Here is a 15,302-nt window from a genome sequence, read left to right on the forward strand (position 1 = left end):
CTACGACAAATCAGGAAAGAGATCTTGGAGTTATCATGGATAGTTCTCTAAAAATTTCCACACAGAGTGCAGCGGCAGTCAAAAAGGCAAATAGGATGTTAGGAATTATTAGGAAAGGGATAGAAAATAAGACACAGAATATCTTACTGCCCACATCTTGAATACTGTGTACAGATGTGGTCTCCTCACCTCAAAAAAGATATTTTGGCCTTGGAAAGGGTTCAGAAAAGGGCAACTAAAATGATTAGGGGTTTGGAACGGTCCCATATGAAGAGAGGTTAAAGCGACTGGGACTTTTCAGTTTAGAAAAGAGGAGACGGAGGGTGGGGGGGATACGATAGAGGTCTATAAAATCATGAGTGGTGTGGAGAGGGTGAATAAAGAAAAGTTATTCATTCATAATAGAAGAACTAGAGGACACCAAATGAAATGAATGGGCAGCAGGTTTAAAACTAATAAAAGAAAGTTCTTCTTCACACAGCGCATAGTCAACCTATGGAACTCCTTGCCAGAGGATGCTGTGAAGGGTAGGACTATAACAGAGTTTAAAGAGAAGCTAGATAATTTCATGGAGGTTAGGTCCATAAAAGGCTATTAGCCAGAGGATAGAAATGGTGTCCCTGGCCTCTGTTTGTCAGAGGCTGGAGATGGATGGCACGAGACAAATCACTTGATCACTGTCTTCAGTCCACCCCCTCTGGGGCACCTGGCACTGGCCACTGTCAGCAGACAGGCTACTGGGCTAGATGGACCTTTGGTCTGATCCAGTACAGCCGTTCTTATGTTCTCATGATCCCGGGTCTGCAGTTCAGCCATGACTCCCAAGACTTTCTGGCTCCCTTCTGTGGAGCCAAGAGTAAAGAAATGCTTGGGGGGCCCAGCTAAGAGGGGATTCAACATAGCTTAGTTAATATCAATGGAGATGTGCCAATTTCTAGCAACTGAGGATCTGGAAACTTAGTTCATTTCAATCCATTTGGCATTTGACTTTGATTGTAAGGAAATAGGGTACGCAGAGATGGAAAAGACCTATTTGGCCATTATTTCCTGGCCAATGCAGAACTGTTTCCCACAGTTTTTTAGTGTTGTTCACTTGTAGACTTGGGAACAAGTAGGGAATACATTCCAGACAGGAACATAATTGAAGTAATTTATCAGTTTTCACTCTTTTTATGATGATGATATTGAAGATTGTGTAGACTGTCTGAAAAGGATTTGAATGTCAGCTTGCAAGTACTGTGAGTGATTTTAAGATTTTGTGCTATTTTACGGGTATGCTTTTTTACAAGTGTATTGTGTAGCAGTTCAGAATGAGGCATGGAACACGAAATGAGCAACTGCCCAAAATCATTTAATCAATGTGCACTCTTCAGCATCCTTTATCCACTAGAGGGACTCATTTCACTACATTATACCAAAAGTATGTCCTTAGTAAATTTTTAAGTTTTTACAGTTACAGACTAACAGGGCTACCCCTCTGAAGCTTTGTAAAACACTCAGTGGAAGGCTATTCTCTTCACACTTAAGTGAAAGTTCAGGAAACAGATCTCCTTGATTAGCTAGTAGCAGCCAGCCTGCCAAGACAGATTTTCTTCTTTCCACTTATACAAACAAGCAACTGTATTAAGTAAAGCAGAGTTACCTACACTGCCACTCATTGGTGCACGTTGAGCATTATCTGTACACACAGTTTGCAGAATAAGTTATTTGTTTTAGGTTCCCCCATTGTAGCTACTATAGACTTGTCTCTGAAAAACACTTAATTCATGGAGAGCTGGGGTGTAAATCTACTGTACAGATTTCTATAGCATCTATTGATCTACGCTGCTTTGAAACAGCATTGTATAACATCAAACTTTTATCGGCCAATCCTCTTTTAACAGCCTCCTCCTAAATGTACCCAGGCTAATTACTGAAATGGATTGCACGTCAAAACTTAGTTTCAGTTGGAGAAATGTTATAGAAGGGTTTTTTTTAAAGATGTTAAAATGCATATATTTTTTTTAAATGTGTAACTGCTGAAATTTTCAGCCGAGGTAGCAGGCAGGGTGGCAGTAAGGTCGACAGGAGCTGCTACGTGTACCAACTCCCGCCTATCCCCCACACACTACAGCTTCTATATCAGAGTCTCTGATAAAGAGGCAGTTAGCATGAGGAAGGGGGAGGGCTGCATGTAACTGTGAGGGTTAACTGATGAGCTCAGGCATGTTAACCTGACAAGTCTATAATCAGGGCTGGCCCACAACATTTTGGCACCTGAGGCGGGGAGCTTAAATGACGCCTCCATACTCCCTCACTTGGGCCAAAACTTTGAAAGATCTCAATTCTGCCTTCTTCCTGTTCTACTCTCATGGTAGTGCTCTGCTACCTACCCCACGTTCTTCATCTAGAGCAGAGAGAATATATATACACCAGCAGCAGACATAATTTTCTACATTCTGGCTATGTCCACACTGGCGGGTTCTTGCACAAGAACACATCTACACTGCCATGTGCTTTTGCACAAAAGCATCCATGGCAGTGTGGACGCTCTCTTGCACAAGAAAGCTCTGATGGCCATTTTAGCCATAGGCCTTTCTTGTGCAAGAAACCCCTGCCGCTCGACCACACTGCCCTCTTGCGCAAGAAGGCCTCTCTTACCATGCTTTACTGTAAATCTTCTTGCGCAAGAGCAGGAGGGCAGTGTGGATGCTCTGCAGAAGAATGGCCATTCTTGAACAAGAACCCGCCAGTGTAGACAGAGCCTTCAGGTCATAATGGCACCTCCCGCCCCCCACAGTCTGGCACCTGAGGCAGCTGCCTCAGTTTGCCTCATGGTAAGGCCAGCCCAGTCTATAACTTTAATTTCCTAGGATCAGCTTTAAATGGGCCAGTTAGGCACTGAAGTCAGTGAGCATGGTGTCATTGACTTCACTGAGAGCAAAAGAAGGCACCTCGTTTTATTATTTGCTCATCTCTGCCTGCTAATTGGGATTTTGATTTTAGAGGGTGACTAATGAGCTTTGCATATTAGTTCTTTATAGTGTTCCAGAGATTAAAAGCATGGAGACAGAGGCAGATTTCATTCATTAATCCACCATTTTTTTCTTCACTGAGTTTTGAGGGTAAGATTCCAGAAATTACGCAAAAGCCCCTGTCCCAGGCTCTGGGAGCAGCTGTATGCTGACCAGCCAACCACTGCTTTTTACTGTGCTTCAGATTTGAGTGAAGAACTCAGGACAGTGTCAGAGCATGTGACTGAGTTTTGAATAACAAGAGGTTCCGTTAATAAAGCTCATAGTGTAAAATACTTTTCTTTTGTTCTGTCAAGGTTTTTCCCCATTCTGGTACTTTGAGTGCAGAAGGTTGCAGCCCACAAAAGACCTTAAAATACCCTGCCACTAAAGGATACTGCTTAAAAACTGCCCACGGTCCCAGATTCCCTGATCTCAAGTGGTATGCTGTCCCCTCCCAAATCCCTTTGAGAACCCAGGAAGATGCATTTGGGACTTTCTTCCTGAAGGTTACCCCTAAGCTCTTTAACTCTCCCTCAGGAGAGAGCTTAAAAAAACAACCTCTCATTTCTTAATAGCTGACATTTCAGGCTCAGGTATGTGTATACAGAACCTTCTGCCTTCTAGGACACAAAAATTAGATCATAGCCTTTAAAGGGTGATTTTAATAACAAAACAAAGAAGACATACTTGGTAAAGTATATTTGGTTGGTAGGTGTTACAGAGCAATTGAAAAAAGCCAGATTAAAAAAACAGAGAATTGCTTCACTGGGATCCATTTAAAAGTTACAATTTATGGAGGAGGGGTACATGGGCTCAGCACAGAGGAGTTCAACAAACCTCAAAATAAAGAAAATAACCTGATTATTTGTCTAAACATTCCCTGTTCTATTTACATCTCTGTTGTTCCGAGGTTTAGACCTTCCCTAGGCAGGGATATCGCTGAAAATTCTATGCCTTAAGGGTTCCTGGCTTAACTCCTCTCTCCCAGCCTTTGTTCTGATCACACAAAAGATTGCAGCATGATGGTTCTGGGCTCTGGGGTTTGTTTGTTTTTTTCAGTTCAAAAACACTCTGCTTTCATTGACTTTTCTGACTTCCTGCCAACACTTTCTGGAGACTCTTAAGGACCCACTGTTTTGGGTTTTAACCCTTACAGGCAATTTAGTTAACTGAATGGCTGGGATGTTCAGAAAAGGGTAATACCCCTCCCATTCATCACATGTTCTTTTTACTTGGATTAGGAAAGCTGCTTGTGAATGGCCCATATTTTTAATGCTTTAACTTTAAGCATGAATCATCACATGACTTCATAGAGTACTCTGTGGGACTCAGATTCTTAAAATTAAGCATATGTTTCATTGCCATGTTAAATCAGGGCTCTCTGTTCTACATCCAAATGGAAATTCTGGATAGATAGAACTGAGTTTTCAGGCCTCATTACATGTGACAAACATTATTTTAATAAATGGGTTTGTTGAATCCTCCTTTGTCTCATGCAGTAATAGGAATTATGTTCTTAGAAGCTTTTGCAGCTGACAGATCCCTCCATTTTACTGCATTTTATTTTGCACAAAAACCATTGACTGCTTCTTATATTTCCACCACCACAAATGCTAGCTCTGAAATTAGCAAGCTTTGGAGATTTGAGTAATGTCTCAACTAAGATTCAGAATGTAATACATCTCTGCAGTGGTTTGTGGTATTGGAAAGCAATGTTATTTTCCTTAATCTATATATGAAAGTGTTGAGCAATAATTACAATCACCATTAGGATTGCTAGGGAAAAAAACAAGATAGAGTAACAGATGAATTCACAAACAACATTAGCATTTCAAACAATAGAAATGATTATTTGCATTATGTTTGGCATATCTAATAATGTCAGCTTTTCCTGTGGAAAAGTCTGTAGTAAACTAATAAGATTAGATAAAAATTCTGAAGGCTAACAATACAAGGTCATTTTAATTAGAAAGTATCATATGCGCAAATATACAGAATCATCTGTTTTTAAATTGCACAGCATGCCCACGCTATATTACTATAGAGAAATGGGAATGTTGCGTTAAGGCGGTGGACTGGATTTTAGAAGACCTAGGTTTAATTCTCAGTTCTGCTACAGATTTCCTGTTTAGCCATGAGCAAGGGGTGGGAACTCCGGCAGAAGGGTGGAGCTAGGGCCTAGCCTTCCAGAGCTAACCCTTCAGCACCACCAGGCGCATGCCACCTAAGGTTCTGGCAGTGATTTAAAAAGCCAATGGCTCCAGCTGAGCACTTGTACCATGCTCCCTTTCCTCCATCGGCAAGCCTGTGGGCAAAGCATTGAATCTCTCTGTCTCAGTTCCCCAATTGTAAAAAATGGGCATAACACTTGCTTTCTCCTATTCTAGCTCCTTCTTCTCTTAATAGTTTGTAGAAACTGTTGCATTGTATGTGTGTATGCATACATCACCTAGCACAATGGGGTCTGCATCTTAGTTACAATGCAGTACTGAAGTATTTTATCATTTATAGTCTCACACTTCACTTTCAGCTTGAATAGAGACGTTTATGTCTGGGCAACAGGGCTGTACCGGGAAGCTAATCTAAAAGCCCCATGACAAATGGACGTTAGTCCTGGATACAGGGACTGCATAAAGCCATCCTGGAAATGATAAATTGTTCAGCACTGGCAATGATATTTTCAGCTGAGGCAGAGAAATGTAGACAACAGTCACTGACTTGGAAAGTTACTTTGTTATAATTGCTAGGGCTGTTTTCAGCCTTTCACTGAACTGATTGGTTTATTTCAATGTACACATTTCCTTTATCAGAATTCCAAGCACATTGCACATTTTTCCAATATTTGTGTAATCTACAGAAAACTTCCAGCTTCATTCAGTGTGGTCAGAATACATGTTCTGGCCGTGAAGAGGAAATACTGGACTGGTTTAAGAACATAGCTGCCTATATGTGGGATCTGGATATATATTATAGGATAAGGCTGAAGCTGCACAATGTCACCAGTTCGGGGTCTAATTCTACAGCCATTATTCCCATGAGTAATGATCCTTGCTTATGTGAACAAATTGCCACTAAAATGACTTGTCATGTTGCATTCATAAGGCTTTAGAAGGACTACTCCCATGTGTCCAGCCATCCCAGAGTCATAGGCTTACATCTTCAATGGTATTTAGGCTCTTAACTGCCACTGAAATCAGGTATCTAAGATTAAATATAATACTTCATATTCACTCTGGTCAAACAGTGAATCCATGGAAGTGGAAATCTGACTCTCCCAGTTCCCTTTAATCTTCCTGACAGTGATTCTCTTTCTATTGCCTAATTCTATGGAACAATTAATTTTTTTCTCTGACAGATTTAAGAATATGGTTCTTTGCCTAGTAGTACAGTTAGGGGCCCAAATACAGCATTTATCTTCTTCCTTCTATTTGTTTTTATACTTATGGGAAGCTGGATGTGTGTGGAAAGGGCCTTTTTCCTGCTGTGAGGATGGCCATCTAAGTACTGGAAAGAAAGATACAATAACACAGTCAGTAGCAATCACCTTGCTTAGAAATGTTTACACTCCAATTTAAATTCAAGAGGCGGAGCACTATGGCCCTGTATTTTCCATCATCAAGCCTGATATGATTTAACATATTAAGTACTGATAGTTTGCTCAGTGGTGTCCAAGATACAAATGCAGAGACAGTTCCTGCCTAAAGGAGTTTATCATTATCACCATATTTGTGATAAGAGGGTCAGTTTTCATGTTTCTCAGGGGCATGGGTCACTTGGGAGCTTAAACTAGAGTAAATGGTGGATACTCTGCAGCTTGAAGGACTTCATGTAATCTGAGGACTTCAGTAATTCAGCCAGAGGTTAAAGGTCTGTTACAGGAATGGATGGGTGACATTCTGTGATATGCAGGAATTCAGGTAAGATCATCATGGCCCCTTCTGACCTTAAAGTCTATGTGTCTATCTGTACAACAGACACAGATATAAGATGTTTTATTCTTAGCTGTCTATTCTGAGAAATAGACTTTGCCCCAAAGAGTTCACAATCTAAGTAAACATAACAATCCAAAGGTGGGAAGAGAAAGAGGAAAGTAAGGTTACCTGCCCTAGGGCTTGGATAAGGTCTGGTTACTTGTCCTCGGACATAAAAACAAAACCTTGGTCTGCTAAATCCCAGGCCAGGGTCCTGTCCACTGGACCCTGTTGCCACTCTGGACAATATCTCTGGGCTTTTTTTATAGTCTCTCTATGTATTTTAGAGAGTTTGTGTGTCTGTAAGTACTTCTGTCTGACTATCTGTCTGTGAGTCCATTTGTTCAGGAACTCCTCCTAAATGGTAAGAGCTAGGGTCACCACATTTATTATGCAGATTCCTTTTACCCAGACTTAAGCAAGATCAGGGTTTATTTGTGCCAGAAAAACTGAGGTGCCTGGAATGGAAAGGGAGGAAGCAGAGATGAGGAACATGATACTGCAGAGTGGCAACTAGGGGCACTGGGTGCGGGAAGAGCTATTCTGCAGAGTCACCATAGAGGCAACCACACCAATAGCAGAGTGCCCAGCTGTGGATGGGGCTCTGCATGTTGCTGACCACCAGATAGGGTAAGTGCTTCTCATGTATCAGAGTGCTGGATGAGTGTGGGCCCTCCACTGGCACTCTGTCCCCCATGCCTCTATCTGGGGTCCCTGTGGGACCACATCAGGGTCCAGGAAGCACAGCCCAGTTCTCCCTATGAGACGCCCCTTTGGAGGACAGGCTGCAGCCCAGGGGGGAGCAACTACAAGCTGGTGTGGACCCCCAGAGCCTCATACCCCCTGCCCAGCTGCAGGCTGGGGCCTCTGCTGGAGGCCAAGGACAGCCCCTGGAGCCTTGCCCCGCCCCAGACAGGCTGCAGGGCTGGTGGGGGAGGCCACCAGAGGTAACATTGGAGGCCCGGGCCAGCCCCTGGCTCCCCCCGGATATGTTTTAGGGCTGGGCAGGGGCCACTAGAAGCAGGGGCTTGCTCCTGGCCCTTCACCTTACCCTGGATAGGCTGCAGGCTCGGAGGGTCCAGCTGTATGTCAAGGCTGGTACCTGGAGTCTCGCCCCCCCCTCCCACGTCTCCAACCAGCTGCAGGCCGGGGGAGCAATGGAGGTTGGGCCATGTCCTCGGAGCCTCAACCCTCCACCAGATGCAGATGGGCATCCATGGGTTTTCACAGATTGCAATCTGATCTGTCAAATACATTCTCTTTAGAACCACCTAGGAGCTATTAAAACTCTTAGTGCTGCTGCATGTCGTCTTTGTAGCTGCTGCACAGTTCACCTCTACGTTTGTAATAAACTCAACTATCCTGATCTCAGCCTTACAGATGTTCTCGCAGATGCACTTTTCTCTCTCCACATTCAGACCAAATATTTCACAGTGCACTCAGCGTGCTTCCTGCTTTGTGACAATAAGATGAGTAAAAAGACGTCCCCATTAAAAATAATACATTTCAACCAAAGAAATATTCATCTGAACAATGCACATAGCTATTTCCTGTTGGGGGCACTACTAGGCTTACCAAACCCCTGCGATGAGGAGGTTTCATGCTGCTCTCTCTGGTGTAAACAAACAGAGAAATAAGAAGCGTGTATGTATGGAGTGAGCTGTCGATTGACGGATCTCATCCATGACGCTGTTGGTGAGCGACTAAGTCAATTGGCTAAGCCAATGGCCAATTACCAATTTGCAAATCCAATTACAGATGCCACATAAAAACCCGCCATCTGTGGAGGTTGTACACGCTTTTCAGATCCTACGCTTTTCTTGTAATGTCTGGATGCATTGACTCTCAAAACATTACAATACTGTACAATAGTTTGCCATCAGAGCAATGTGTCATGAACTATGATTTCCAGGTCACCAGGAGATATGACACACAACTTCACATAGGCCTTTATGATATCTTTATAATGCTTATACTGACCAGCAATAGCGTGTTTCCCACGAACAAGATGACCATAGAAGACCATCCTTAGTATGGGGAGGTAAAGGGCTAACTAGTTACCCAATAAGCATTGCCGTACCGGCATGCTTGCCAGGGTAACCGGTTAACCAGCACCTAGCCCAGCCAGAGCAGCTCCCCTCCCCCAACTGTGGTGTGCTGTGGGCAGGGTTTGCTCTAGCCAGGCCGGGCCTGAACTGCTCCTGCTGGGCTGGGTCCCCTGCCTGTGGTGCAAAAAAGTGTGGCAGGCCCTGCTTGGCTTGGCGCGATGTGGGCAGAGGACTCCAACCTAGCAGGTCCCACAGTACTGCGCCATGTGCAGCTCCCCCCACCCACAACTCAGTGCTATGGGCCCTGTCTGGCCCAGCCAGACCAGCCCCCTGCCTGCACCACAGGCAGGGGCTACTTCAGCCCAGCCAGCGACCTGTGACAAAGTGGACCAGTTAACCAGTTAAACATATAGTTTAACTAGTTAATATTTTAAGTGGGATTTTACATCCCTACTTTAGTATACGTGTGTCATCCATCCTCATAACAAGACCAATGCAACAAAACTGTTTAATAAGCATTAATTCCATACCCGGGACACCACACAGCTCCATGTTAGGAATTCTGTTCCACCAATTAACACGGGCAATCTTCGTGAGGCAGTACATATGCAATTGATCGAGTTTCAAAATGTGGTGGTGATATATGGTCCATGACTCTGAGCCATACAACAGGATATTCAGGACAACTGGTTGATAAACTGTTACCTTCATATGAAGTTTAACACCATGGTCATTCCGTAAGCACTTGGTCAATCTTCTGAAGGCAGTGCTGGCTTTGGCTAGTCGAGCAGATACTTTGTCAGCAACATTTATGCTGGAGGACAGTACATTCTGAAGGGAGCAAAACTTATCAACAGCTTTAAGGACAGTATCAGCAGCAGTGATCACTGAAGTACTGGGCTCTTTCTGAACTGACTGAGACATAACCTCTGTCTTCTTGAGGCTCACAATGAGTCCAAAACCATGAGGAGAAGTAGCAAAATGATGAAAAAGCTCCTGCACATCATCCACTGAATGAGCCAACAATGCATAGTCATCAGCAAACAGGAGGTCACAGATAGTTGTGGTGAACTCTTTGGGTGCGAGCCTGAAGTCTTCAGAGGTTGTAAATTCTACCATGTGTTCGGAACTGAATAGGGATGTTAAATGGCCTTTAATTAGCCAATGAACTAGTCGATGGAATTTCCATCGATTAGTTGATAAGGGGGAGAAACTGCAGAGCTGCAGCAGGGTTAGGCAAGCTAACCCAACTGTGGCTCTGCCTTTTAAAAGTATTAAGTGCCATCAGGATCTTAATACATTTAAAAGGTTCAAGCACAGCAAGGAGGACCAAGTGTGAGCTAGGAATCAGCTGTCTTGGCTCAGGCCTGGCCCACTATGCTTGTGCATTCTAATGTATTAAGAGCCATCAGGGTCTTAATACATTTAAAAGACTAAAGTGCTGCAGGGAGGACCGGGCACGAGCCAGGACAGCTGATTCCCTGCTCACACCTGGTCCTCCTCAGCTGCGTTTGAACCTTTTAAACATATTAAGAACCTGGCAGCACTTTATACATTTAAAAGGGGGTCATCTGATTCCTGGCTTGCGCATAGTCCCTGCTACGCCTCTGCCTCTCCTGCCCCCCTGCAGAGATGGTGCTGAGGGGGAACTGGCTTTTAAGCCGGCTTCCCCAAGTACTGGCTCCTCCCCCCGGCCCCATTGCTGTGTCTCTCTGCTAGAGGCAGTGTGGGGGCGGGGAGGGGAAGTGACTAGTGCACTCACTAGTGGACTATCCAATAAGCATATGCTTATCAGATAGTCAACTAGTCACTTACATCCCTAGAACATAGTAGGTATGCTAATGCACAAGCCTTGAAAGTAGCTAACAGCATCATCAGAAAGTAGGTCCATGGCATCTTATTCCCTATTATTCGATGCAACCTCTTGAGATCACTCCACAGAGGTTTTCCTTATTCTGCCACCCTGAGGGTGCACCTCAATGCTGTAGTTCCTCAGTGTGAGGAAAGTAAGAAATAACAGAGAACTACATGGACTTTTGTGTAAGGGGAAAAAAAGTAGAACAAATTTCAAAATACCCTATAGAAGTCTATAGCTGTAGTATAATCCTCTCTCAAACTGTATTGGTGAATTTTAAAAATCTAAGCAAAGGATATAAGTGCTATTAAAGATCAGGTCCTAAATCCTGTGTTGAGTGAGGTTCAGAAAAACCTGAGGCATGTGCCCAGATTTTTAGAGCAATTTGTATGTAGAACCCTCTGGAGTTCTTTGCTATTAAATTCAAGATTTGTAATTATGACTTGGGATGAATTAAAAATGAATTTTAACACTGTGGTCATATTGCCTGCATCCATATTTATTCACATTTTCTTGTACAGTACATATATATCTGTGGGTTAGAAATAACATTATTGAGTTTGCATGATGGGGAATACCAAGTTCAACATTATTTTTATGAGGTGTTAACTAATAGATGGCCTACGTGCATAAAAAAAAAAAGATTATCAGGACCAAGGTCTACCAGCCACCAGCCTCTACAATTACAGAGAAAGAATTAGATTATATATATCCAATTGATCTCTTTGGATGGTATCTGCTCAAAGCTCCAGGTCAAAGCAATAATTACAAGAGCTTTTGCCAATATCACCTAGAGGAAAATTCCTCCCCAAGCCTGCATTTAGTGATTAGTATAATTCTATGTGTGAGTCTAATCTAAAGCCCACTAAAGTCAAAAGAAAAACTCCCATTGACTTCACGGGTCTTTGGATGAGGCCTTGTATGAGTGAGATTTACCATAAACTGGGTAAATGGTCTAATATTCATAATCTAAAATGTAGTTTGTATCCAAATATATGTTAAAATATGCATTCAGGTCATGAAGTAATTATGTTGCTTTTTAGTTCAAAAACAATCAACACGCAAATATTTGTTCTCCCCCTTTATATATTTATTAATCACAAGAGTCCCCCATAGTCTATTCTCCAGACATTAGAGGCCCTATATGCTGAATAAGTTTCATGCCTCTAACCCTGAGGAGCACGACTGACAGCACCAGCAGAAGAAATGTGCTGTGCTTCATTCCCCTCATTGGGTACATCTACCCTGCACAGTTATGTCAGAATAAGCTATTCCGGCATAGTTATTCTGAAATAGCTTATTTCAAAATAGCACATCTATACTGCAGGGAAGCCTCAAAATTAGTCTGAGGCAGGCTTCCCTAATATAGACGTGCTATCTTGATTTAGAGCTCCAAGAGGAATAACTTAGAATGGCCCTGGTGAGGATCTATTTCAAAATAGCAGAAGTGGAGCATCTACACATGCCTTATTTCAAAATAGCTATTTCAGAGTAGACGTTATTCTTTGTAGAATGAGGTTTACAGAACTCAGAATAAGCCGTTTGTTATTTCAAAATTATTTCGAAAGAATGGAATTGCTGTGTAGATGCTCGCATAGTTATTTTGGAATAACAGCCTTATTCCAAAATAACTTTGCTGTGTAGACCTACCCATTGTGATGTGCTTACAATATGTATGCATTTATCATATATATAGTAGCCCAATGTCTGTGACTCTGTAACGCTGAAATGCTGGCTGTTGCCTCTGGGCGGCGCTGTTGCCTGAGTCACATCCTTCGCCTCCTGCCATGATGCTTTGCTGACTTCTGTGCTGCTCAGCCGTGCCGCCACAGGGGAGTAAGCAGCGCAAGCAACCATTTGGGTGCTGTGGTCCCCATGCAGCACCCCCGTGATATCACTGTAGCCAATTAGTTCATTTTATCATTGTCATAGTGAAGTCATATCTTAAGTAAACAACCATTCTTTAAGTGTCCCCAGAGCCTCCAAATCTGCATCCTCTTTATCTTTAAACTGAAACAATAGGAACTAGACTCACTATAATATACCACAAAATCCAGTTCATTTGATTTAAAATAAAGCCTACATCATGGTCTACAAATACCTCCAGGGGAAAGAGATTTCTGATAGCAGGTGACTCTTTAATTCAACAGAAAAAGACATCATGAGGTCCCGTGGCTGGAAATTGAAGCTAGACAAATTCAAACTAGAAATAAAATGTACATATTTAACAAATTACCCATTTGAACAACATAGCTAGGCATGTGGTATATTCATCATCATTTGAAGTATATAAATCAACATTGGATGTTGTTCTAAAAGATATGCTTTGGCTACATTATAAGTTCTGGGTTTGATGCAAAAATTGAGAAAAATCTTACAGTCTGTTTTATGGAGGTCAGACTAGACGATCATAACGATCCCTTATTACAATTATTTAAAATCTATTATTCTTGTGTGGAAACTGACTGTTATACATGGGTTGCACTGAATATGGTAAATTGTTGGTAGCATTACCTGATTATATGCAAGTGCTGCTGCATGTTAATGGGAGTTTCCCTGATTAAATTGCTTCACTTTAAGAGTCTCATAGAAGAGAGGTTTTCTACCTGTGGTCCATGGACTCCTAGAGGTCCATCAGCTTTGGCTAAGATTTTCAAAGGGGGCTGTACCTCCATTTGAAATTATTTAGAGGACTGCAAAGGGAAAAAGGTTGGAAACCCCCTATCATGAAGCAAATATGGAACTGAAATTTCAAAATGGACTCACTCCAGCTCTCACCCCACTGTGCTTTTAACGTCATACCTTAACATAAGCAATTTAATTCTTGCACTTTTCCACAATGATTTTCCCTGTAACCTTGCTTTATGTCTTCCTTTGTGATTTTATTTATTTTTGCATGTTTGTTTGAACTGTAAAATGATTGTCATTTGGCAAAAAAGCTGACAGCCCTGCTTGTGGAACAATGTTTGGCAGAGTTCTTTTAAGAGCTGACCTCAGAACACAAAGGAATGTTTTTATGAGAGAGGTGCTCATTGAAAAATACAGCACGATAAAAGGTATATTTGAGGTATCATTTGCAAGAGCAGCACTTAGACATGATTCCAGTGTTGCCAACTCTCACAATTTTATCATGTATCTTATGATGTTTGGGGATTTTGTTGAAGCAACAGCCTCTGGACTATTGGGATTACAACCTTCTGTTTGAGAAGAAAAATAAGTGCCTAGCCCTCATGAATGCTGAGGACAATTTGAAAATGCAGAACGGGTGAATCTAATGGCTCAAAAACCAGAAGGTAAATATTAAGTAACAAAAGTGCACTTGTTTTCAGCAGGAAAGAGGTTATTTGTTTTGACAGAAACAGTCATGATACAGTTCTAACCAATGTACAAAATATAAATAAAACTACACACAGAGACACAGTACAAGCTGACAGAGATAGGGCATGGATCTTTCTGGATAAGTGGAAGAGAATCACTATATCTATATGCATAGATACATATATAGATATAAATCATGATTTTAAGTCAATCTCATGAGTTTGTGGGGCCTCATACATGCTTTTTGAATGTTTGGGATTGGATATACCATGATTCATCACACAGAACTAGTACATCCCCAGCATACCAGGTAGGCAGCATGAGCATCTGCTGGAAGCAAGTGAATATCTGATGGAAGTTCTTTGTGTCCCTGAAAGTCTTGCCATGGTCTTTTCATAGCCTTTAATTATCTAAGAATTCCTCTCCCCTTAATAAATACAGTAGAGAAGCATAAACCTGGGGAACAGGACTCCAAATTTTGGTTTCTCATTGAGAACCAGACAGTCAAGCTTAACCAGCCCAGGCAACATTTTTAAGGAGCTCCCCCAGATGTTTGTGTGTGTGCCCACTCTATACAGGGAGTGGAGGTCAGTAATGCTCAGCAGTAGGGGGAGCCATTTCTACAAGTGCCAAGAGAAAGCCATGGGTTGGTTCTGAACGGCAGTGCCCAGGGCCTAGCATATGTGCAAGGAAGGAGATTAGCCCACAGGGTGTGTACAGCCATCTGCCCTTAGACAGAGAAATCAGGGAGATAGTCCACTTAAAGGTGAGTGATGCAATTTTCTAGTATCTGTTCAACTACATCATTCATCTTCATGAATGGCTTGTATTGTGAATTTCAAGGTTTGCAATGCTGTTGTTGTTAGAGGAGTTAATGGCAAAGAATGACTGATTTATAGAGACTTTTAAGGCTTCTGAGAAGTTGGAATTAACTGGGGAGATGTTCAGTAGGCCAGAGGAACAAATACATTTGTTCAAACTGCAGAGGCTCCATACTTCAGAAGTGGATGATCAGATTCAATCACTGGAGATAACTAAGATGATGGTCTTCAAACTTAAACAATAGCCATTTTTATGTAGTGGGAACTCCCAGAATTATATTCTGATTTAATTG

This window comes from Pelodiscus sinensis, chromosome 2, assembly GCF_052426305.1.
Source record: "Pelodiscus sinensis isolate ZL-2025 chromosome 2, ASM5242630v1, whole genome shotgun sequence".
Classification (NCBI taxonomy): domain Eukaryota; kingdom Metazoa; phylum Chordata; order Testudines; family Trionychidae; genus Pelodiscus; species Pelodiscus sinensis.